Source organism: Anas platyrhynchos, chromosome 7 (genome assembly GCF_047663525.1).
Source record: "Anas platyrhynchos isolate ZD024472 breed Pekin duck chromosome 7, IASCAAS_PekinDuck_T2T, whole genome shotgun sequence".
Classification (NCBI taxonomy): Eukaryota; Metazoa; Chordata; class Aves; order Anseriformes; family Anatidae; genus Anas; species Anas platyrhynchos.
The window spans coordinates 33,782,813-33,808,379 of record NC_092593.1 but is presented as its reverse complement, the minus strand read 5'-3'; the positions used below and the strand labels follow the sequence as shown (position 1 = coordinate 33,808,379).

The following is a 25,567-nucleotide window of genomic DNA, read 5'->3' as shown; positions in this document are numbered from 1 at the left end:
GCAGTGTACTTTAAGCTTTTCACGTATTCTACACTTTGATTGTCATCAGTTTTTTGTTGTTATTGGTTTTTCTTAAAGTTATCAAGGCTACAAAGGAAAGAGAAATGGCAATCAGAAGAAAATAAAAATTTCACACCATGAAATACCTTGCATATGAATGTAGTACTGTAATCATGACCACAAAGATTGCTGTGTTAGACAAAGGGGAAAATGAACACAAGTGTATTTCTCTCACATCTAAACTTCCTCCTTAATCTTCTTCCTTAGACATAGTCTCTTCACCAAAATAAAAACCCTTCTGTTATCAAGTAATGTCACTCTAAAACCAATTTACATTTAATGCTCACTCTTCATAAGCTGTGAGAACCAAGACAGGAAGAATGCACTCCATTAACTTTACAAAGATAAGTAGTAAAATCAAGAACAAGGTACAATCAACTAACATTCAAGACAGCTACCATATTTTTAAAGCAATTAATGCTACATTAATGCAAAAGAAAATAATAGTTGAAATTTATTAATTTTGGTTTTGCCTGAATGAATGGAGCTCTTGATGAAGAGCAGAAGAAAGCAAGTTGCTCATGGACTGAGACCACACCAGCAAACTCTTGCCAAAACAAATGAGAGGTGTTCATTCACACAGAAGAGGAAATATGTGCATGGCCCTAGGACACTGCCACTGTCAGAAGCAGAGTTGAGTGTGAGACTGATGGGACCACATCTAGCAGTGTACATTAGCATTAGCAAAAAATAATTGTCCACAGAATAGTCTGACTAACCACTTATGCATTTGTATTTTGAATTTATTACAGGAACTGTTGCTGACTGGCATGACACGTTTGCTCTTGTGGATTGCCAGGGTGGAAAAGAAACTTGCAAACAGACAAAAACCTGCACCACCATACCTGAAGTCCACAGAACCGGCTGCACATCCCTTCACTTCTTTACCAATGTTTTTCTCTTACTGCAGATATTTGTTTTCTTTCTTCACTGGCTCTCAATAATCAAGAATATGTGGTAGCCTCCAAATATTTGTTTTCAAGTAACCTTGAGGAAGAAAAAAAAAAAAAAAGCACTGACATTGTATGGACTAAGGCACTTAGAACTTTCTACAGTAATTTGCATTGAGCTTTCTGAATCCACTGTCTCATTTGATTGACTCATTGTTTCCCATCGGTTCCATCAGTGAAAATGATTTCCAATGTTTTCAGAAAAATACAGTGTTAGTAGAGCACAGTCAAACACAATGACTGAATTACTCTTGCACAATTCTTTTTGCCCTGCAAGAAGAGACATTGCAGTATCAATTAAGTTCAGCAAACATTTCATTTAAAGTAAAGAAATGGAGGAATAATTAATTTCTGTGGAGTATGGTGGGAAGCACTGGCAACAGAGAAACCAGAAAGAAATACTGTGGAAAACTCGTTTACATAAGAAATTGTATCAGGTGAACTTTTATTAGATCTGATCCTGTAAGAGCTATCACTATATGAACTCATAATTCTTGTGAGCAATCCTTCATTTGAATAAAAGCTATTTGCAGCAAACTATTGTACTGGGCTCAGTGACTCCCTAGAAAGGGTCAGCGAGAACAGAAATGATAAATACAATAGGGAGGTGAGAGTAGTCAGGCTCACTGAATTTCACACTGCAGCTATTTTAAGGGTTTATTTGCTACAAAAGGAAATATCAATGATATACAACAGATTTTTCTAAATATATTCAGTAACTTTGGGGTTGTCATTTTGTACAAGATTACCCTCATTAGTAAACAGAATATGTAGACAGGTGTAGTCACATATTTCTAGTTCTTGTAGATATCACAGGAATTCTTCAAACAGTTTTTATTAGAAACATTGATGTACAGCTTTCCAAGAAATTTTAAGTGAGGAAGCTGATGGAGATGTTAAATACACAAGTACATGGTTGACATTTCCAGTCGTTAGCATATGGAAAGAATAGCACAAAGGTACAGAAAGAAACAGTAGTGTGTGAACAGGGAAGAATTAGGAGGAAATTTTGACCTAAAGAGGGAAGATTCAAAAGGTCAGGTAGTAACAAGGAACAATTCCATACACTGCCAAATCTTAACTGTCCAAATCCAAAATGCCAGTGTCAATAAAGAATGAAACCAACTAGCACTATTTGTTTCTCCAAAAGCTTGGTGTTATAACATCCTAGTAAGTGTGTCCACTTATCAGAAAATTCCTTTCCCAATCTTCAAAAACTGCATGTTATAAACTAATCTTTTTCCCAATCAGCTTTTATATATATGTATATATATTTTTTTTTACAATGAATCACAGCCATTAATGAGTATTTATTCAAAAAACATTAAACCTTTGAGCATGTGTTTAATATAGCACATACAGATAAATACAAATAATATTTGCTCTTATTTTTGATTTTTACATCTCAGAGCATTTGGTAATAGAAAAAATCATTAGCTCCAAGGGCTTTCCTTCTTGTTTTGCAGCTTGAGCAATGTTTTTATCCTCTGCTTCATTCTGAGAAACTATGTATAAATTTATTTTTCCCCCCCTTTGGCTTTTCCAAGGGTAAGGAGAGAGCAAAGAAAGTTTTGCACATACAGGAACATATGCCATGCTTCTAGCATATCATATCCATATTAAGACATATCTTAATTTCATGGAAATACAGTACTGTAATTCCATCTCCTGTCTAAAGATCATGATGGTATTTGCCATTAACCTCTAGTTCAACTGTATGACCTTCTAAATTAAATCATATCATTAATGATCTTCCACCCCACCCTGGGATTTTGTACAAGCAATAGCTTGCCTTGACTTTACTAAAAGTAACTGCATATCCAAATACTATTTAAATCTATAAGAGTATTTCTATGTGTTATATATTCACTCTGCTGCATGTCCTTTTTTTTTGCTCTCAGATGAAAACTTAAGTGGCAGATTGGTTATACTGCAAAATCATTCACCCCAGTTTCCTGATTTCAACAGTGGCCACTAGCAAACTATTAATGAGCATGATTCCTAGAAGTGCCTCCTGCAGGCAGCTGTGTACACCATCACTGAAGTGACAGAGAAAGCACAACATGGACTCCCAAAACATGTCTCACAAAAGCAGTGACAAATCTCACAGGCCAAATGTCTACACATGCTAGAACTGAATGCAGCCATCACATTGGGCTCAAGCTTAGGATACCCAGAGACAGCAACTCTGCATAAACTTTAGCTGTAATAGATGAAAATTAAGGTAATTAAATACTAAAACTGCTCAGAAACATTCAGTTTCCTAAAACTGAGGTTCTGAATAAATATCCGAAACAATGTTTCCACAGAAAACTGAACATTCATCTGAAAACCTAAAATGGCTAAAAGAGTTTGCTTTCTTAACTCGATACAGCATGCTTTTTTTTGTTTGTTTTGTTTTGTTTTTTTTTTTTACTCAAAAAGTTTTGGGTGAATATTCAGATGTGCTTTCTCAATAAAAGAGTTTATTAACTGTCAATCTGAGTACATACATACATATATACACACACACGTGCATGTGTGCATATGCATATTTTACAGCTTTTGAAGCTAAAGGCAGAGATCTGGGTCCTACAATCACATGAACCAGCATCGTTATTCTTGTTAATTTAAGAAGTCATAGGCACAAACCCACTGTTGGGCTACAGCTTCCATTCAGAAGACTGTTCCCAGTGCAGATGCCGAAGTGAACAGAGCGCTCAGAGCTGTTAATAAATACACTGACTTGGAAAATGTCTCCATACGAACAATGCGTCTGAGCTAGCCAGATTAGAGGATTATGTTTCCCACTGCAGCAGTTCACATTATGGTGACACAGAAATGTCAAGGATAACAGAAGTTACTGCCGAGGCATTTGAAAAACTGAAATTAAAAACTGTGACTTTCAAACAAAAAAGAGGGAGATTCACAAAACAAATTAAGCAAGACAATGAAAAAGCAAATAAACTCCGAGTAGAAATTATTCAACTGCATTAAATAAAGTCATTAACAGGTCAAATCTCATTCTGTGTGACACACCAAAAATGAGGTATACATTTTCTAACCTGCAGAGAAGGGTATTTAAGATAAATTTAATCTAATTCACCAATTCACCACTTTTTTTTTTTTTTTTAATAATTCTACGCTTTCTATGAGTATACTTGTCTCTAGTGAAAGTTACAGAAATGTCTAAAGAGAAAGCTAGTTAACTAGTTATTCTTATTTTTTGGAAAAAAATAGGACTCTGCAGAAAGATCTTCATATAAAACAACCCCCAATTGCCTAAATGCAGAAACAACTTGCTTTGTAACCTCATTTCGTTTCCTGAATCTGTTCTTCTTCATTTTCACTGTTTACCATAAACCACTAATTGTTCTTTGTTCAACTTTGTAATTACTTTTAGTAATAACTGTACAATATATTGTACATTCAATAACCACATGAGAAGTGAAGAAGCCAGGACTGCAAGTTCTGGCCTTTTACTGGTGCCAACCACAACCATTCAGAGCAGGCAGAAAGGGAAATACAGTTACAAAGAACACATACAAGGACAAGACTAAGTCAATACTTCGAGTTACTTAATTCTGTATCATATGCTTCTTACTAGTGCCCTGGTAGTCTTGGTTTTTCCTACTGCCTCTCCTCTGTGACTCTGTGCTTTTGCTACCTCAGCTGGAGCACAGGCTCAGCACCTCTCCCTCTCAATATCTTTGCTAAAGGTTGTGATAACAAACAGCAGCAATATGAGATGCTCATTTCCCCTCTGAAGCACTCAAAGCTTTTACTGGCTGAAAAACATCTTTGTGCAGGCTACAGGAGGGAAAAGCACCGAGGTGCTTTGAGATTTCCACTCCAAGCAAAGCTGACCACATTCACCACCTGAAGTCAAACTGAGAAATGCAGTTCCCAGACCAGAGGACAGCGAGTAATTTGGCTGAGAGTCACAAAAGCTAGATTATAATCTGCTTTTAAGGTTGGAAATATAGATTATGGCAGTGTCTGATTTACACCTTCAATTATTGCTCTGGTCTGCCTTAACTGTATGACTTTAATCCAGTATTAGAAGCAGAAAACCTGAAGAAAACCTTAAGAACTACTAGAAATTCAGATTTAAAAAAAAAAAAAAGTGATTCCTAGAATTTACAGAAACTTCTTAGGTCCAAAAAATTAAATTATTTTAATTTACTAAGTCAATTTTTGCAGGGAGTTTTGCTTGGAGAGAAACTGAAACCTAAGGATCAATTCTCTAGAGTCAGTAGGCTGAATAAAGTGCTGTTCAAACTAGATACCAGGAAGGTTAGTGATGACACCATCCCTTCCTCTAATCATCTGAGGAATTCAACTCCTAGTACTCACATGGTAGAATATGCTACCACCTCCTTAGAACTGACACCAGCAAACTCTGTCCTGGAGAAAGACAGCTAACCCAAGGCAGGCTTTTCTCATGCCACAGCTTTAAGAGAGGAAAAAGAATGAGAAATCTACATCAGAATATTTCAGAGCCATCTACAGCATCTCCATGTACCTAACTGTAAGCCCTAAATCAAAGAGAGACCTTACTCTGCCTTTGGGCAGGATCCTATAACCTGGTAGCATGGGTTAAACATTTGCCAAAATGAGGTGGCACCTACTGACCTAAGCTCTTTTTTTGGCTCTTTTTTTTTTTTTTTCCTCTATGAAACCATCTTAAGTACTTACTCAGCATCCAGCCCCAGTTCAAAGATCAGGCCTTGGTCGTCTTCTCCCAGTATCATCATTTTTGCCGAAAAGAAAAGCTCTCTTTCAGTACACACAGAAGAATGGGGTGTCAAGAATTGATATTGGTATCTTTGATATTTTTTTTCCTGTTAAGGGAAAACTGCAGAGATGCATAAAAATCACATCTGAGACTCTTCCCTCCATGAGCATTCCTTAAGTGCCTGTTATAATTCAAACAATTAGATTGTAACTGCTCACTAGGTGTGATTTTATACAGTACCACATTGGTTTATATGTTTAGGTTTTTCTTCTTTTGTCTTTTTAAAACTTACACGATATTAATATGCGTTTTATCACAGTTGTGCTGTCCCTCAGCAAAACACCCATTGCTCACAATGCAACAATATGAGGCTCTGTGTTAGATGCACGTAGTAAACCATGAATTAATTTGCTTTCTTCTATCCCTCTGACTAAACTGAGTATTTTGTGCCATTCTGAAGCTTTGTTTTAGAACTTTTTCTCGCAAACGTGGCAAATTGCTGATCAGGCCCCTCTTCCTGCACTTGCAGCCTGGTGCATCAGCGCTGTATTTTAAGTCTTGTACATGGAGAGTCACAGCTGGGGATGCAAGCTGTATGGGCCAGATGCCTCTTGGCCTTACTCGGCAAAATGCCTGTTGACTTCAAGGAGATTTTTCCTCAGTTAATGAATGTAAAATGCAAGTCTGTATTTTACTCTGGTTTCCGTTAGGGCCCTGAATATGCAGACACTTACACATATACTTAATTTTATGCACACAGGCCCTGATTTAGTAAGGTAATTAAAATTAAGCACATGCTCAACTCAAAATAGATGAGTGTTCCATTTACTTCACTGGGAGCAACTGGAGTGTATACAATCAAGCAAATACATTAGTGCCTCCGAGGTTGAGGCTTCTTTTCTTCTCACAGGTAACAGGATCCTAAAAGCCTATCTCTGCTGTCTTTCTCCAACCATACCTCTACAGCCCACAGACAAAGATAAAGCAAGAAGGCATTCAGGGAGCTGACAGGTAAAGGCTGAAAACAAGTCAGTGGTGTTATTTTAAAGTGAATTAAAACTGTCTGAAATACATCCAATCACTCACAGAAATAGCAGAATGTACTACTATACAGTTACACTTTCCTGTTCCTAGTCATTGCTCATAAGCCATACATCAAGCTTTGACTTTAAAAAAGATTGACAGGGACAGGAGACAGTTATCTGTCTAAAAATTGCATCTCCTACTGTTTTCGTAGTTTGCCACTAGAGGTTCTTGGACACCATGAGACAACCACCTTTGAAGGCTCATGGTCAAAATTCTGTCCCTGTGAGCAATACAAGGTAGAGGGATATTATATTAATGGGAGTAGAGGATAAAGTTTTTCCAAGCCATCCCTCTCAAGGCAGGCTTGCTTGAAAGACTGGAAGTAGCAAGCTCAAAACCACTCCTATACAATTAACTAGGAGCTGGAAGCTCTTCTCACCACAGGCAGTGTCACGAGGACCTGGAGGCAATGCTCTGCAACCTGCCAACATTAACACCCACTGCCATCTTGTCTGCCCTCACAACGTGACCTCCAGAAGTGCCCCAGAAAGCACTTGAAAACACCTCAACATTTTATTGTGCAAGTGCCTAGTGGTTTACAGGCAGAACTTGCCTCTACTGCAGGTTCATCTAGCCAGAGTAGGACACAACAGAGCTTTCTCTATAGCAAAAATATTTTTATATGTCCTAGACAAGCTCTTTCTCTCTAACCACTTATTTGCTGTTAATATAAGATCACACTTGTATTAAGATGGGCTAGAGACATCTCTAAGTCTGTGTGAGTTAGGCAACCTGTGAGTTTCTCTGGGTACCCACTGATAGAAATGATCTGATTACAAGCCATTTTACACAGCTTACTCCTTGGACTCCCTAGAGATAGCCTTCCCCCACTGCCATCCTATTCAATCTGTCATGGACAGAGTATAAATATATCATTACATTCCTCATCTCAGAGGATTCTAGTGAGAAAAATCTTTCAATCCAAGTGACTTATTTTGCCAGCATGATGTCACATCAGAATCCTTTGTTTTCACAAAGTTATACTGTAAGGTTTTAGACAGAAATACCGGGACAAATTCTCCCTGAACTGGAACTGATTTAGGCTACATACTAGAAAAAAGAACCTTAAAAGATAAATCAATCTATAGAGGGAATGAGTATAGGAAGATCATCAGCAACATGCAAACAATATATTTACTATACCATAGTCACCATCTCTATGGCTGATATTAGGGTGTGGCTCAGACAACAAAGACCTCCTTAGGACTTCTGTTAAAAACTGTTAACCAAAGTTTGTCCTCAAAGCCCTGTAGGGTCCCTGACATAGATGTATACCACAGAGCAACATCTAACCTGCTCTTAGAGCAGAATCCAAGCAGCACACGTTGGCCTCAGGAACTGGGAAAGCATCATGCAATCCAGTGTTCTCCAAATAATTACAAGAATCCCTGCTCACCTCCACTTAATTTTCCTTGTGCTTCCGTCCTTTTGAAGCTGTAAGGAAATATTGTCATGGAAACTGCATCAATGCTGTCTAGTCATCTTCTTACCATGTGAGTCATAGGCTTCTCCTCCACCTATCTTGGGAGGAGTAAATATTTCTGCTTTTCTTTCTGTCCTCAAGTCTGACATGCTCTTCCATTTAACATCCTGTTCATGATCTGTTGTTTCCTGATCTGTCAAGTAACTCTGGTCAGGTGCTGTGCCAGTATAGTTCCACAAACTCCAGAAAAGTTACTCGTCATGGTTCAGCACAAGAGCACCCCAGACAGTGGAATTACACTGTTTTTAAAAGAGAGTCACCTTCCAAGTACAAGCATTTACAGAAATCCTAGGAGATGTAAAAATGGATGAATGTAATGGGAATTAAGTGGACTACGTGTCACAATAAGTATACGATACTTTTTTTAAAAATCAACATAAGTAAAATACAAAAAAAGTTCATCCATTCATGCAGTTAATCATCAATCCTGAGAGAGAGCCTCTTCCCAGGCAAGGGTGTTGAAGCAAAACTACTGGAATCATTCAGGAAACAATTAGATGATCCTATGGGGAATGATGCACTACAAAGGTAATGAGCCACCTAGTTCTTATTTCATAATAAAATTCTCCTGCTGTTCTTACAGAGACTCTGGGGAATGTAATACCCAGCAGGCACACCGAGATTTAAAATACACTCTGTAGGAAGTTAGCTGGCCTTTTGGTACCACAAGCCCCTAATGTATAAGATATTTCACCTGTATTTAGAAACCACACACTTCATTATGGGCCTATGTTTAAGTAAAATTTGACTTTTTAGAGACTTAGGTAAATGATAAATGCCTTCCTTGCACACTGCTACTCTTTCAAGTGAAGAAAAATCAATGATCAGGCTGAAAAATAATTAAAACAAATAAAATGTTTTGACAATCCAACAGACAATAGCTCAACCAACAGCTTCTCAGGAGACATCTGTATTCCCTCCACAGGCATCCTCAGCCCTGATGTCCACTGCAGAAGGGGCTTGAAGGAAACGAAAGCATTAACTCCAACCTCTGGAACCCTTGCTGGGAATCTTACCTGACCTACCTAACAGCCTTGCTATCCTGAACTGGGGAAGTGTGAGAGCCTGGCAAGGTGAGAAGGAAGAAATGGGTTCTGTGCATCAGGGAGAAGCTCAAGAAGGGTCCAGCTACAGAAGGACACAGACACTGAAGGACAGTGTAGTCTGTTTGTATGTTCATTTCTTGCTAGCTTGCTCCTTTCTGCCTCAGACTCTGCAATTACACCCATCTTAAGATGCTTTCCATTCAGTCTGAACATAACTGATTTATTGCACTACTGTATTTATTTTTTCTTATTACAACTGAAGCTACACCATATGGCGAGGGATCTGTTGTAATAGATGGAAATTTGAAAAAGGTACCCTCAAACCTTAGGAACTGTTATAAACATGGATATTAGGCAAAGGGGACAAAAAGCATGACAAACGTTAGTGAAACACATCAAATTTCTATGCAGGATGTAAATTGAAACCTTTTGCATGAATGAATTCTGAATCTGGCTTTTCCTACGTGGCAGCTATGGTCGGTTGATCACCACCAAACCCTTCATGGTTTCAGGAATTAACTATGGTATTTTGTCTGTTACTTAGATATTTAGGTTTAGTGAGGGAAAATACAATCCTGAAGTCTTTTTTGAGTTGCCAAATAACTACAACATAAATACAAATAATTTGTACTTATTTTAAATATATCCAGAAACTAAATGTAAAGATACACCAAGATAACATGGATATGTGAATAAATGAGAAACTAAAAAGGGGTTTTAGTTGCTGCTTCATTTATTTTTTACACTGAATAACTATATTTTTTATAAGTAGCATCTATCATGAGGGACAAAAAGGAATTGAGAATGAATTTTGTTTCTAAACTTAGACATTTTTGACGAGCAAAACAAACATCTGCACTTCACTGATGTTGTGTACAGCTCAGTAGGATATGGTTCAGCTTAAATAGAAACATGTACTTGCTTTGCTGCAAGCCAGTACCTTTTCTGTTGTAATTGTAGCACCTCTGCAGTCATCCAAGTTTTAAGAGAAAGTTTGTTCTATGTTTCCAATCATTTGAGTATATCACTGATATGTGATTTTCTTATAATGGGATTGGCCCACCTCAATACCTTTTGCAAGAAGCCCACTTCCTTGCCTAGAAGCTGGTTATACCAACACTAGCCAGCTGTGCACTGAAAGAAGGGCTGGTCTTCAGCCTTCAGCCTCTGGTCTTCAGAAGAGGAAGACCAGCCTTCCTCTCTGTCTGTAAGGGAGAAAGAAAAACTCCCACAAAGGGAAGAATTCCACAATTTCTGTTATAAATAGGAGTATATAGCACGACAGGATTTTAAGTCCATCAAATGTTTCCAAATGCATGTTCAGCTCCACTGGAGAGTAGGATTTGATTCCATTTAGTAGTCTGACCCAGATTCATTTGGCTGTGCACGACCCACTGCCTTGAGTCAGCACATGTGCATCTGAAAATTTATGTAAAACAAGCTTGCAAGATCTGAACCTGAGCCTTGATTATTTCTTAGATGTTAATGCAAAACAGGCATTTTGTAGCAATATAAATTGACTTTAAACAAACAAAAGTGGCCTAGCTTTAAGCTTAAAAAACGATTTACTATTTAGGCACTGCTTAAAGAACGTCTCATGTTTGACACACTGGAAGAAGGATATCTTAGATAAACATTTTTATGCGCTATTTGTTGAGCTTATTTTGTAGATCCTTAGTTGACAAGAAACTGCCTGAAAAAATTAGTAGCTCAGCATCAGAAGCCAACAAAGAGTCAAAGCTCTCATTCACATTACTGTCAAATGCAGAGAAGAAGAAAACCTCCTACAAAGTGACTTCTTGGTGGAGGGCTTTGCCACACACCCAATTGCAGCACACAGGCTGACAGTTACTTTCTCTGACCTGCCAGCTCTAGGTTTGAAATGGCATGGAAGAATGGCTCAAGGAAATGAAAGTATAATTGATCTGTCAATTATATTTCTAACTCCGGCAATCACATGCGCATTTTGAGAATCGAGTTCTTTAGTCCGTTCCCTTATTTTTCTGTTTATTTTTCTTCCTAGGAAGGAATAACGATGTCTCATTTGTATAATCCACTAAAAGTAAGGAAAACACATGTAATAGGAAATGGTAAATTCTGAATTAGTCCACTTTGTAAATGCTCACCAGCGGTTGCTATAGGATGAGTTAGAAGGAGGTCTCAAGGACTATTTGAGAAAGCACTGTACACGGGATGGTTAAACACTGTTCTTCATGGATCTCTACCTCTGACGGTGAGACAAGGCTCTCAGGATAACCCAGTACTTAACTCTAACATTTCATAAAACCAGTCAATGCATTTCAAATGAATAATGGGGTTTAAGGGAGAACCCCCTCGCCCCCCAAAAAAGAACACATATTGAATCACAATTTTTGAGGAATATTTTTCTCCACTCAAAGTTAGACTCTAGCAAAGCAATAACAAATTTTCTTTGAAACAGGCTATCTTCCTTTTCCAACCCTTCCCTTTCCCAAGCAAATCCAGTTTGTTTTTCTTTTAAAAAAGTCAATTCATTTGAATTCTTCAAGAACAAAAGAACTTTGAAATGATTTTCACTATCTCTAACCACATGCAGGTATTAGAGGACACAATTTAAATACTTAACAACAACTTCCATTCAGAAGAAAAACAAGATTTTGGTGGCAACTAAATAGCCTTGGATTAGTAGTAGTTAAGGAAAACCCACAGCAGAACTGAGTTTCCTTTCCTCCTTGACTCTTCCCACTGGAAAGATGTTCCTCCCTTCTTACAGTGAAACACCTTTTGAAGCAGCACAAGCCCAGCCTCTTCACAAGTAATTGTCAACAGCTCAAATTAAATAGCAGGAGTGACAGAGAAACACAAGTAATTACAGATTATGAAATGAACCTGAACTCATTCCAGTAGATTAGGTAATGACCCTTTTTCTCCTGGTCATTTCAAGCCTACCATGATACCACAAAGGTAGTGGTGGAACTGACACCTGAAGCTGAACCGAGCTTTGCCTGAATATCAGCAGAAATGCAGATATGTTTGCTTGTACTGTCTTCTGTTTATAATTTAGTTGTGGGAGTCTGTTTTCTCACATTAGATTGCATTAAATTTTGTCCTTGACTTCAATAAATGTATTTTTGGTTTAACACTGGGCTGGCTGCACTTCAGGGCCGGAGGGGGAGGCAGTAATATGGTCCCAACACAGAAAGTATTAGTTTACAACTCAAGGAACCCCAACTGTAACCCTAACTGAAAGCAAGGTTTGGTTCAACATCCCATGCCTTGCACAAATCCCACTCTGATCTTCTGTAACTCACTACAGTCATCCCCTAGGGTCTCAGGAATTGGTTCTATTATATGGTCGTACCTGATATGCCTGCTCTGCATAGAGACTCCGAACTCCTCTCTTTTAAGAGACTAAAAGAGAAATAGAAATATCAAATCTTTTCTAATTTTCTGGTTGTTCTTCAAACTAAAGGCAATATTGCAAGGCATTAGTAAACATCTACTAGTTCAGATGGTCTACAACAACATGATTTAAGACCCCATAGCCCAGTTCACTGCAGATTCACTGCCGAGTTCATTAGTGAATTATTTTAACTGGCAAAGAACAAAGTTTTAAACAAGTAATTCCCAAAATTAGTAGCTGGAAGATTTAAATATATACAATATCATAAGAACTTCAAGTTCTTGAGTTCTTGAACTTGGAAGTGCTGCTTACTCCCCCCCTCCCATTAGCTGCACACGCCAAAGGCCTCATTTGGATCAACTTCAGCTCTGTAATACATCTGCAACGTTAGCTGCCTCAGCCAGACTGAAGAACCACTCGGCTTTATTAAGTTTCTTATCCGTTTCCCAAAACTTGCTACTTAATCTTTTGAAAACTGTTCTGCTTGCTATAAAAATAGGTCATACAGTTTATTAACACAGAATATTTCCTGCTCATTTTTGATTCAGTACTCTGGGGATTTTGCAGGTGAGGAGCCTACGTTACAGGTTATGAAGCATTATGATGGTGGAACTCTCCACGCAGCACAAGACTACACAGAGAGATCACTACACAACTCGTGAAACTTTCATTAGGCAGCACTATAGTAAAATTGCTCAACTACAGTAAGTCTTAACTGCCAGTGAAAATATTTCTTTCCATTACTAACCAAGACTGCCCATAATTTCTGCCTGGCCATCCCCAAAGAAATTTTTCTTATGCTTTCTGGACCAGAGCCAGCATCAAGAATTGAAGCCCTGAATCTTCTTCATTCTCTACCTTTCCTTATTATATGAAGAAGGAAAACAGCAATCTTGTTTTCACTAGGTATTCCAGTTCAGATTTTTGTTTCAAAACACTGTTTGAATGCAGCACAAGCTTATCATAAGGCACTAAAATGCCTCTTGACCACTGCCATCCATGTTTATTCCTACCTTTTGCAGTTCTGGTTTTTATCAGATTTATGAGCCTGATGTCAGAATAACTACATTGTTATTCCCAACAGTACTTTACTGGTGTGAGGGAATTCTCTCTTAGCTGTTTTGGCCTATTTCCACCTATTTCCTATCTAAAACAGATAGGAATTTGAAAATCCTGAATTACCCATCTGTATTTGGCCAGTTGCATGAAAATCAGTGCTCACTGATTTTAGCACCAACTTTCCAAAAGATTTCTTAGTGCTGCTGTTATTTTAAATCTTAACAAGTCACTGAATTATAATGTCTTTCTTTCCACTCACATAAAGCTCATGACTATCTACCAGCTGGCTTATGGATACAGAATTCTTATAAAGGTTTTGCCTTCTACTTTTCACGTTACATTTTGAAATCAAAATCCTCAAATAAAGTTAAGTATAAATTTAGTCTTTTTCACCTACTGCAATGGAGTCAAACAATACAAATATTTTTATCATCACCCTTTTTACACAAATAGTCTGGAGTTCACAGCTCCATTTCCAGTTTTCCTTTGACACAGACAGTGTCTGAGACTCACCAGCTGGTAGTCTGCACAGCTTTCAACTGTTCCTTCCAGTTCTTCTGCCTTGGTGAGTCAGCATTTACTATTAAAGGTAAAGAATTTGAAAATAAGTGTTGGGCTTTTTTCCCCACAGAGAGTTTTTTTTATATATATGTATATATATAGATATATTATTATTTACAATAAAAATTATATTTTTATCCCTAGAACATTTGTCTCTGACCTCCCTTAGGCTCCCTGTCCTTTTTCTTTACTTGACTAAAAAGTATGTGTAGCATTAGGTAAGGACAGGGAGAAAGAATTGACAGAAACTGAAACCTCTCCAAGAAAATCCAATACAGGTATTTATAATATTATATGCAGACGTTTCTGAGCCACCTTGCTGAGCATTTTTAAATTCACCTTTATTCTGCAAATCCACCATATCAAAACACCAAGCGTGCCAGCAAACTGAACTACAAGGGAGTGTGTCAACACTCCCAAGCATCTGAAAAGTAGCCTAGTGACTGTTGTTTATGTTTTAAATATTTGACAGACAAAGCAAAATTATTATTTGGTGCAATACATGCAAATGTGCTGTCAAATACTGGTGCTTTTCAGATTTCGAAGCACGTATTTTCTTGCGCTGTTTTCCACATAATCTAGCCTCAAATAAAGGCATCAGTAATTTTGACTTGATTACACTATAATTATTCAAATATCTTTAATTTTATGCTCTGGACTAATTTCCATATCCGTTGTTATCATTAAAAGAGATTGTTATAGATAATGTATCTCATGTATTTCCCTTAATTGAAAAATGCAGTTCTTGAACAATAACAGTTATGACAACAACAACAATCCCGTTTAAAGGCTACTTTGGCAATGTAGCTGTAATTATTGCAAGCAAATTATCACAAGCCACAATAATTAAAAGCAGAGCAGAAGGACAAGCTGCCAACAGCTAACTTTGCCCTTTTCCCCTGGTTTCTGCTTCTTTACCATGATCCAAGAGACGTTGTTGCAATTTTGCCAGGGTGCTCATGAAGTAAACTTATTTATAAAAAACATAACTAGGTTTTATCCCAAGTGCATTTAGTGCAGTTGTCCTGTACCGAGGACCCTCCAGAAGCAAAATCTTCCAGCTGGACCTTCCAGCAGTTGGTGACACCCAGCATCGTCCTGAGTCACGAAGCAATATCTTCCTGTTAAAAAGCATACTTTCCCCAAATGAATTCTGATCTTGGCAGATTCTCAATGGACGTAAGAAGTAAGGAGGGATGGAACAGCTCACTAGAGAAAGTGCAGTTTGAACAAATGAAGACAAGTGTTATTTCTTCTCAAGTCTCCCCTGAAATTGGGGAAAAAAAAAAAAAAAAAAAAGAAAAAACAAGCAGCCAAGAGGGAAGAACATCATAGAAAAAGAGCGCACAGAGAAGATGAAGGCAAGCTAAAGTGTGAGAAAGTTTAAAAAAGGAAGACTGATAATAAAAGAAATAAGAGAAAATAAGAGAAAATAAGGAGAAATTAACTCGGAGAAGCATAAACTGAAAAGAAGGAAGCCAATGAATAGTCAGAGAGAGTGCAGATGCATGACTTTCGTGTTTGCCAAACACCAACACAGCTCTGAGGAAGAGGTTCTGATGCTGTTCACCAGAATACAAGAGAGGATGGAAATACCAAATGAAATACCAAATGAAGTGATGAAGATCAGAAGCAAAAAACAGTGTGAATAATGAGTGGCTTTCAGATTAAAAGCTCTTCAAGGGAAAGATTTCCTTTTTATTGTGTGCTGTTGCAGTAGTCAGTAGAGTAGGATTTTTAGCATAAGTCTTATCTCTAAGTGCTACTTCAGCACAAATAATTAATAAGAGTAGCAGTCAAAATAAGTCATAAGACTAACTACTTTACAAATGATTTTGTACAGTTCTCAAGGGTAAGTGCTCCCTTCCCTCAACTTGTTACCTAAAAATCACCTAGCTCCTTCCTTTGACAGTTCATCCTCTCTCACTTTCTCCTGTTCTTATTTCAGCTTGAATTATGGACAGATTAATATACTTTCTATTTTATAAGCAGTGCCAAAGAAACCCCCTGCCGTTAGCTCCATGCTGCAGCTGACTGCACGTTGCGTTGAATTTGTAATGATTGCCCTTCTGCTGGCACTCAGCACTGTTTTTTCAAAGCCAAGATTTTTGGATAGGTAAATAACAAATGCGGGGTTTGTCAGATCTCTGGAACGCTGGCATTTTACCACAGATATTGCAGCGTCTGATTACCACACTACAGCGTTAATATCTCTTTTTAAATGTATGCTCTCAAGAAAATGAGTTTCCCTTACAATCACATTTGATCATTAGCCTATACTTGCAAAATATGGACAAGTTCCAGCAGAGCCTTACTCTTCCTTTATATTGCTGTTCCTCTCTTCCAGTAAACATATTGGGCTAATTTATTATTATTATTATTTCAGCAAGAACAGAACTGCACAGAATAAAAGCCCAGAGAGTATTATCTGCCTTCATCAGCATAACAGCATCCGTGGAGGTCCACCAAGGTCCATCCTGTAGCACTGCACTTCTGGCACTGAGTTGGCAGCTGGATTTAGGAATGATCTTATACACCTGATATTCACTGCTTCTGTGCTTGTGCTAAGTACCCAACGTCACTGTAAATTGGGAGAAAATAATAGGGAGAGCTGGATAACCTTGGTCATGAAAGCCTTTTGTGTTCTGTCCCTAAACTCCTCCAGCTTCTCACTATCTTTACTTCTAAGTGAACATACTCTTCAGGTGCAATTTCTCCAAAAAACACCAGAGCGTATCATCCCAACAGCCTTTTCCAAGTAAAACAAATGGACTAGCAAGCAATACTCTTACTTCAGAGGCATGCCACCTTTGTGCATGTGAATGACTCCCTTCACAAATGCTGGTTACCAAATAGCATTGTTGCATTTGATCAGTACAATTTTAATTTCTGCAGGTGAAGTCACTGGAATGAATCAATACAGATTAAAATAAAGATGAACTGTTGGGTTGACCTTCCCCGGGACCTTTCTCAGGAACCCTTTCCATCCTTCCTCTGTTGGTCCTGTCACAAGATTCAAAAAAAAATGGAAGTCAATGGGAATTGGCATTTACAAGAGTAAGTTATTGTTTGCCTGTGAATTTTCCAATGCTGTGGCCTCTCAAAATATAACCACCAGTTCTACAAGAATTGAGAAAATCAGGGAAGACAGTAATCCACGCCACCTTTGTACTGAGTTGTTACTAAGATTTTACCTTTCTTTTGTCACCACAGCAAATATACACTATAGGGGTTTTTTGTTGTTTGCTTGTTTTTCAGAGGTAGAAAGTGGGTCAGAAGTTTCACCAGCTCTGCTTATGAGCAGAAGCCAAAAGAACGGATGGGACATCCATCTGTGGACAGTCTCTTTAATTCGTAAAAGTGACTCAAAGAGCACACAGAGCAACGTCACTGCACTGCAAGTCTGTTGCCACCAGTCTGTTCTCAGACCACTGCCACCACAAGACTTTTTTTTAGGAACTTGAATTTTTAAGTCACAGTTTCATTATTTCTGAACAAAAACTCACCTCTATCGCTGAAGAACCCATTTTTGTGCATACTTTGCAATAATACAAACTTCTTCTAGTGTGCATGCTGATCATGTCTCAGCACATTTGAATGAGCCAGGTTCCCATGTAATTGCAGTTTTATTATAAATCCAATAAATAATAATGCAATATGAAATTACATTTGCTCTTTATGCTGCCATGTCACATCATAAATTCACATGGAACTATTTGCCTAATCTCAAACTAAAGGACCCACTCAGCAAGCTGCTCTCCAGTTTTTCCTGTGTTTTCTTTCTGTTTTTTTTCTTCTGTTTTTCTAAATAGTGTTCCCTAATACTTCGGGGAGAGCTAAAAATGAGCTGAGGCAGGAAAAAAAAATTGTGTTGCCTAGGAAGCAAAATATCCTCACATGTTCATAAAACTAAGTGAAAACAACAAATCTGCATCAACTTTCCTTAAATAACAGCAGTCACACAATGGCAGGCAGCAGTGCTCACAGAGACAGCTGGTCCCTATTGAAGTAAGGAGGGGAAAGGAGAAAACAAATCAGCATCCTCACGCACTGCGATGATTCGTTGTGTCCGTGTCTCTAAATAACTCCTACAACAAGGAATACAGATTCAGACAAACCTATGGAAGAAAAACATATCCAATTTTCCCCACATCAAGTGAAAATACAGTTTGTAGGAGCTTCTAGCAGTGCTAACATGAGCTAGTACTGCTTACATCCAGCGAGTAATTCAGCTAAGCTGGACTGACACTTCAAGGAGCGCCTTTCAGCAAGAGGGAGGAACCGATCAGTTTGAGGTATACTCTTCACACTGGAGCTGCTTTCTCACTTTCAAAACTACTTTCTGATGTAAACCTCCAGCCTGTGATTGATCTGACACTAGGTCCCAACAGCACTCGGCAGCCTCCCACATTTCCTGTAGGCAGGTTTGCCGCCATAAGCAGCCTGTTGCCTGTTCTTCAGAGGTTCAGCAATTAACATTTCATTTTACCATGCAATATTAACAGCTGTAATAACAAAGCCAACCAGAGCAGCAACAATGTGAATAACAAAGGGGAGAAAGGAAACCTGCAACACTTGGAAGACAATTAAAAGGAGGTGATTTCTTCAGTCAAGTGAAAATTATTCAGGGATGAAAACAGGAAGAGAGCAGAAATGCTGGAGCCAGAGCAGCTCGCTTCCCAGATCAGCTCTCAGCTGAGAACATGCAGCTAGATAGGCTGCTTTGAGACTAAACAGCAAAATAAATTCATATTCAAGCCAAAACAGGCAGGTGTACCAATCCTGGAGCTCCCCACATAGATGATGTGGCCGTGGCAGAAGTGCCACGTACTGAGAATTACACCTTCACCCAAGCCCTCGGACTGCTTTATTGACACTGAGGAGTTTGCCAAAGGATCATTAGGAAGAAAAGAAAGTGAGAGTAAAAGTGGTTGGCCACTTGAATCTCTAGATGGGATCATTTGACCCTGAAGCAAAAAATAAATAAATCACAAGGAAGAAGGGTCTAGACATGCCACAGAAGGTCTCAAAGGCTTCATTTGTTGCCTGCTTGATACTGCAGCTTACATTAGCATTTTGTTTTCCAGATTTCACAAAGTTATAATAAACTGTTGATAGGGCAGGATATTTCTGAGAGTTGTCTCTTTGACCTGAAACAGCCAAAGGCCTGAACTTGGAAGAAGTACCTGACCATCCTCCAATCCAATGGGGGCAGCAGCAAGCAGGATTGACTCTGTAATGGAACAGCAGATGCAAATACAGGGTTTCATTTTTGACATATAGGTTCATATGTAGGATCACACAGCTGCAGATACAGAACTGCCCTTTTCAAAAGAGATGTCCAATTTCCTCACCCCGTGGCAGAGCTCTACGTGCATTCTCACCTGATTCTGCATCCTGAACTCCTAATGGGAATTATTCATACACACCAAATGCTGAGCAGAATGCAAGTGATCTGCATTGCAGATAAGAGCTAAAATGCATGTTTGGGAAGGAAAAGTTTAAATGATTGGCTAAATTACTTGACTTAAGTAGTTGTCTCCAAAGACTATATTATTTAATCCTGTTGATGTTTGCACGATGATAGCTACGTTTTATGCTCTAATCTATCTGAAGTAAAGTGAATAAATTAGGTGATAAATCCTGAAAAAAATCAAGCTGTGCCTCCTATCTCACCAATTTTACCTTTCCTTTGGGATTCAATGCTATTTTGATTAGATACTCGCCCTTTTCTGAAATGCTTATTATAGCAAATTCATTATGATTATTGCTATAATCTGTGTAGCCATAACTGTAAGCCTCTCTAATAAATCTCTTCTGCTTTGTTCCTGCCAGGTTCTGTAATGGAAACAGCACATGTAAAAGACAGTGTCAAGCAAGACCCACTATCTGTAAGATAATTTTGTGCATCCCATCTCCACTCCCATTCTGGTGGGGTTGAGGAGCCACATTCTCTGTGTAAGGCCATACAAATGGTACACAGGAAAAGGCCCTAAGTAAAAAAGAACAACGATCATCTTTCAAAACCTAAAGGGACCATTAACAGCGTTCTATTCTAAGATACGAGATGACAGTTTTCTGTTGCCTAGGAAGGAAGAAAAAGGGAAGGGGATTTTGTGAATGCAGTAGAGTTTTCAGAACAAACCGGATATATACACAACAGTTTCAGAAGGGAAGCATCTTAGAATATTTGCCAAGAAAAAGATAGTGACAATTTATTTAAATAGACAGCTAGCTCAGTTGCCATTAAAAGTTATTTAAAATCAGCATTCTAAATTAAATCCTTCGCAAGGGAAACAAGGGGTCCAAGTCCAGCAGCATTGCTGCTTAGTCAAAGCATTGAAGAATTCTAATCAGACTACTCAGTGCAAAAAGACAAAGAATGAAAGTAATTGCTGTGCATTACCTGTTTCCAGCTTTTCTTTACGAAGGAAAATGTATTTAAAACTCTGCTACCCTTATGTTTACTTACCACTCATTTGTAGTGAAATCTAGGGTACGCTTTCCTTACCGTAAGTGTGGTGTGACAGAAAGTTCAACTCAAGTGACAATTGCAAGCTTAAAATTATAAATGCTACATGTTTCACGTACAACCAGCATGTAATTTTTATCAAGAAATAATAGGTTGTATATACCTCTCTGCTTCACTGGACTGATAAATCAGCAGTGCTATCCCTAAACCTTAAAATGAAATAGGTACGTAGATTTAATAATTAAGAGTTTGCCCAGGGCATTAATATGGGAGAGTAGAAGACTTGATTTCTGAGTATGAGACTGGGAGCACAAGTCTGTGAGGTACTGACTTGGTTTTACTTCTCCTAACTAACTTGAATCAATTGCTTCAGTTACTGACCCATGTTGCTTGCACCGCATGTAAAACAGCAAGTGCCTTCTGGCTCACAGCAATAAGTGGGAAAACAAGAACAGCCTGTGCAGTAAATGAGTCCATAAACTTCCAGTGGGCTTAAATAGCAGAAACGTCTGATGTAATCATGCTGGATGAGTTGAAAAGCAAGGGTCGGATAACCAATCAGTCTGTGCTGACTTCCCCAAATGAACGTCTTGTGCCCAGACTCTCAGGACAAGCATGAAATGGAACAATTCCTCAAATCCTCATTCACAGAAGAGAAATCCATATCATCTACAGCAACCTGCATTTCACAGGCATAATACTGTCCCAGGAGAGCAAAATAGCCACTGCCAGTCAAGTGGCAAAACAGCAACAAAAGAGAGGATATTTCCCAAAAAAGGGACAGAGAAACAGAGGCAGACCTGTTCACCCACTGGACAGCCCATTTAGGTACGCTATACATGTACTTGCTTAACACTGAGTGCCAAATGTGCCTTTCAACACCTAATTATCCTTATTAACTCTGCTCCATTATGCTCTGCTAGAGGAAGATGTTCACCTGTTTAAACACTTCTGAAGTCCCCAGCTATGCTGCATATCTATTTGAAGGATCATCCAAGGAATGAGAAATGAGACGCTTGGGGGAAGAGAGTGCTCCTGCCTATTTGTGAATACCATGCAGATCAGCCACATGTTGTTCCCACTGACATAAATCTCATGTTGCTTCCAGCCTGGAAAACAGAAGGGGAGTAAACAGTGACTCATCTTTTATTAAAGGAGAACTAACTTTGGAGACTTTTCAGATTTAGTTTATTAGTAGTGCTGGCTATTTATTGTGTCTTTATGCAGGCAAAACACAGTCAATGGGCTTTGATTTAATTTGAGAGTAACTACATATTGCGAAGTGCATTGTTTGGATTTTGAAATATTTTCATAGCTGTCATTAGAATCCCAGCATTCCTGTCTATTGCCTCTTGGCAGTGTCTGTGGAAGATTTATCCTCCAAATCAGTCAGACCCTCAACAGCTCCCCTCAAGAAGCCATTACACTGTATTACTGTGGCACTCTGCTGCTCACCAAGAGCTATTAGAATGGACAAAGACTTGTGCTAATGCATCAACAGTGTCCAGCGTAGAGCAGGTCTGCATCTGAACAGCTTAAAACGCAGGCAGAACAATCTAAGTGTAGCTGAAAGAAAGACCATATAGGGCCTAAAGATGCTTCTATGCATGTAAGCTAGTCTTAAATACAGGGAAAAAAAGCTCTGGAGGACTTCTCTTTTGCTTTCATATATTTTATTAATCAGGAGCAGTCTAGCAAGGAAAGCACATCAGTCAGCACAACTGACAGTAGCATGCCTCTCAGTGAAAGGCCAGGCTGATGTTATGTTGCAAATTAACCTCCACGGCATACAAGAAACTTCCTAACTTGGGAAGAGTCGCACAATTAAGGGCTGAAGCATGTTTCAGAATTCAGAAACATCACACACCAGCCCACACAACATGGCAAAGGTTGCCACTCTGCTTCCTCATGTCCGTGCCATACAGATTTTCCAGCTAAGACACATCACACTCAATGCCCTGTCACTCAGAGCCAGGGGACTTGCATCAGTGCCTAATAAACTGAAAAAACTTGTATAAAATGACAACAAGAGCTTTAGTTCCTCCTACATGAACTAAGCTGCCCACTTCTTCAGTGTTCCCATCCCACACCAGCTTATACAGTTAGTGTTTGAAGTCCAGAAGTCAACCTGGATCCCTCCCTGTACCCACATTTGCAGAAGGAAGCACTAAGTGGCCTACAGCTGATTTACTGCCAAAATCCAGCAGGCACAAGGAAGTAGGTAGGGATTAAATTAAATCCAGCTGCATTTCCCTGGCTTTCCCAGAAGCATTTCACTTACATTAGTGCTGCATCCAGGAGCCCACAGAAGGGAGAGTTAGAAACACAGTTTTAAGAGATTTAAAATATTTATAGACTGTGGTTTCACAATTACAGTAAAACCTATGGCACTTTTGGGACAATCAATGATTTATCTCCGTTGTTCAGCCCTTCAGTTCTGTGAGAAGTTTTCCATTATTACAGGAGATGGCCAAGTAATTTAATGGCTTTTAAACATTATGAGGAAATTGTTGAAGCAAGTCCATACAACTCTGGAAGGAATTTGTGCATGCTTTTCTAGACACTGACTTTTTTCCTCAAAAAAGACCATTTTTGTACTTCCACATCACTTGTGGCTCCAAACCTAAGTTTGTATAGCAGAAATGGAGAAAAGGGAGCAGAACACATAGAAGCAGCACTTGCTGCAACAAATTCAAGACTCTGTAGAGCTCTATGGCTTCTCTTGCTTTTCAGCTTGCATTTTTCCGCATCACAGCCTCTCTGAAGTTTTAAGAAGTTGGAGGCACATGAAGAGAACCAGAGAAGGAAAACTAATTCACGTTGTCTTTGCACTGCTAAAATTCCTGCTACTATGATTTGTACCAATTTTGATCCTTACATATGTAAATATACATACATGCACTTGCCAGGGTGGGAGTGGCCAAGGTTTTGTTTGTTTTGTTTTTCTTGAGTTGTAAAGGGGTCCAGGATGCAGACAACTCATAAAAAGCAGTGGCATCTTAGGCTATTTGGTTAGTCGACAGCATTCCAGCTTGCAGTTCCCAGTAGCAAACTAACCCTTTGATTTTGTAGAAGAGCAAGCCATGTATTTATCTGTGGAAAAAGAAAAAGAAAAAAAGTTGCCTAACGCTTATCAACTAGAAATTTGGAAAGGTCTTGTCTGGCACTACTTCACATCAGGAAATTACTTTTTGGGGGTAAAAAGTAACTTTTTTTTAACTGCCAACTGGTTTTAAACTACAAACATTCTATATGAGGAACAGACTTTCCTACCAACACAGCATTAAGCGCCTGTTATTTCTTGCAGGTTACAGAGATGCTACGTTCCAGTACAGAACCTGTGTATTTAGATCTAAAATTCAGTTCTTTCAAACGGCAGCTTCTGATCAGAGCATATAAAACTTAACTTAATTTCAAACAAAAGGAAACTTCACGATCTCAGCGTTTCTGCCCTAAATAAAGCACATCGCGCCATCTGCTGGACACTTTTGTGCCAAGTTCTGAAAAGGATGCTGGCCACAGGTACGAGGCGTTGCTTATTTCAGACTTTCAGCTCAGGCACAAGCTCTGTGTCAAAAGGCAGTAACTGCAAACCTCTAAAATCCTTCTGAGCTTAAGGTTTTCTGCTAAAAGTTATAAAAAACGGAGTTTACCAACACCATAGGCAGCTCTTCTGAGCACTTTCCTTTTTGATATGCCAGCCTCATAAAAAGCATGAGCAAGCCCTCCAACCCCAAGTATGAATCCTACACGGGCTATATGGCTATGCAGCCTGACTTCAGGAGTAAACCCACCACTGACACAGAGATGATTCTGATTTATCCAGATAAAAATTCAGCTGATTTCTAGTTCATATTTTGGTGTTGACTTTATCAGAGAAACCTTACATGGCTCCAACTCCCAGTTCCAATAGACAGATATAAAACAAATCCATCCACCTCAAGTGACCACATTAACATCTTGTTTTAAAAAGACAGTAGGGAATGAGGTGTATTATACTTTTACATTTAAATTTGTCCAGCTGTTTTGGTTAGCAGTTCAGTTCAGAATTTTTTGGGTGACAGAAACGATAGCACTTAGAAATTCCTAAAAATATGCTTATCATCAGCTTGTTCTTTTGATGCCTTTTCTGTCCCCAGATGCTTCCTCAGAAAGTCTGAAAACAAAATGAAGGAAATGTAATCGCTATATTCACAAGGTTTACATTTAAATTCAGACTTCTGAGCAGCAGATAGCAAAAGCTGAAAACTAACAAGGAAGATGAACACAAAACACACTTAAGGACCCCCAAAGACCACATCACTGAGCCTGAATTTCCACGTAAAATTGTCTGTGCATCACAGCACTTGATGCTACAGATAAAGCAGTGACAGTGGACATGTTTGGAATCCCACGCAAAATTTCTTCCTTGCTCCTAACCAGGTGGTCACGGACTCAAAAAGTCAGCCTATGTTCAAGCACCCCATGATTCCCCTAGAATCTTTCTATGGAGAAAGCACATTTTCATCCAAACCACAGTACAGAACTCAGCAGCTCTGTATACTACTTACAAAAAAAACTAAGTGAACAGAGCAGTTACCCCCTCATTGGTTATTGGTGACAGAAGTACCTGAAAGCTATTCTTTTCCTTGGCTTTCAGGGAGAGCCCCCCATTGTCCTCACTCTGAGGGGCTCTGAATGGGGAGTGCAGCGTCCTGCCCAGCAATCCGAGGCTATTCTAGGAGATATCACCAAAAACCATCCCTCTTCCA

General features: G+C 38.8%; 1 protein-coding gene across 3 annotated transcripts in view; it reads right to left on the bottom strand.

Moving 5' to 3' along the window:
* Window positions 1-23,906, bottom strand: part of ZNF804A (zinc finger protein 804A) — a 448,502-nt gene extending 424,596 nt beyond the window's left edge. For 2 of the 3 annotated variants that reach the window (XM_072040465.1, XM_072040467.1), the window contains exons 1-4: window positions 23,713-23,906; window positions 21,754-21,925; window positions 14,297-14,363; window positions 906-1,047 (exon numbers count right to left, since the gene is read on the bottom strand). The gene's annotated coding sequence lies outside the window, so the exon portion shown is untranslated. Of the gene's footprint in view, window positions 1-905; window positions 1,048-5,687; window positions 6,676-14,296; window positions 14,364-21,753; window positions 21,926-23,712 lie in introns of those variants that run through there. The other variant, XM_072040466.1, reaches the window with a different exon arrangement.
* Between the last annotated feature and the right edge of the window lie 1,661 nt (window positions 23,907-25,567).